Genomic DNA, 1,124 nt, shown 5'->3' on the forward strand with positions numbered 1-1,124 from the left:
GTCTTTTGCATTATTATTCTTTATCTCATCCTTTAAGAAATAAGTTTCAGAGACAAAGAGAATACTGACACAGTAAGGAGAGAATAAAGCAAGGCTGAAACTGGACTTAAACAAAATTCTGTACTTCAAAGCACTTTATGCCTTTTAGAAATAATATATTTATTTTTAACAACTCTACTCATCATAATAGCTAAAAATAAGCAACTATTGGAAGACTCATCTTTTATTCCCTGGTTATACAGTCCTCTGTCACTTGCTACTGTTGATTTCTAATTCACTCCTGCAGCATGCAGTAGCCAATGATATTGAAGTGCTCTATAAATATTCATTAAACATTCCAATAAATCATCCTGATGGTTCACAATGTTTTTATTGTGCCTGTTGCAACACCTCTTATAAAGACATGGATACTTGTGTATCTGTACACTCTTGCATGAATCCTTAACCATAACCAAACTAGAAGATATCTCTACATGAAATATTTTTATTTCTTCCTTCAACATCCAAATGCTTTTTAGAAGCTTCATTATGTTCAAGAAGCAATTAAAAGACACAATATATCCCTAGCTATTTATATTTAGAGTATAAAAATATCAACATGAAATGTAAAAATTGTAATGCAGCTATAGTAAATGTTTTCAGAACTGCAATACTCACGCTTATAAAATAGTCTTAAATTTAAAAGATCACCAGTATGATTTATTGAGTACAGCATCAGGGAAGTGATCTGACAGAACTGGAAGTATTCGGATGCGAGAGAGGCTTAGGGAATGGGTGGTACATTTAAAAATCACTGTTTTCTCCCACTTCCAATGAATTTGAGATGATTTTCTGCATATCCCAGCTCTTCAAAATGATGCAAAATTTTGGAGACTTGTTGAATACAAAGGCAATAGTGACATTTGGAATTCATGGTGACACTTGGTCACATTTCAAGCTTGTGATCTTTGTACAGTTTTGTTACTGCTGGCCATCTATGACAATATAACACACTGGTAGACTTTATACAGTGTTTTTATTGATTTCCTTGTCCTGATAAGAATTTGGCTTTTACATTTCTTGCTGCTGTATTTCACTCTGAGTTTGTGTTTGCTTCATATCTATCTGTTTAGAAAATCTGGAGC

This window comes from Ciconia boyciana, chromosome 4, assembly GCF_034638445.1.
Source record: "Ciconia boyciana chromosome 4, ASM3463844v1, whole genome shotgun sequence".
NCBI lineage: Eukaryota > Metazoa > Chordata > Aves > Ciconiiformes > Ciconiidae > Ciconia > Ciconia boyciana.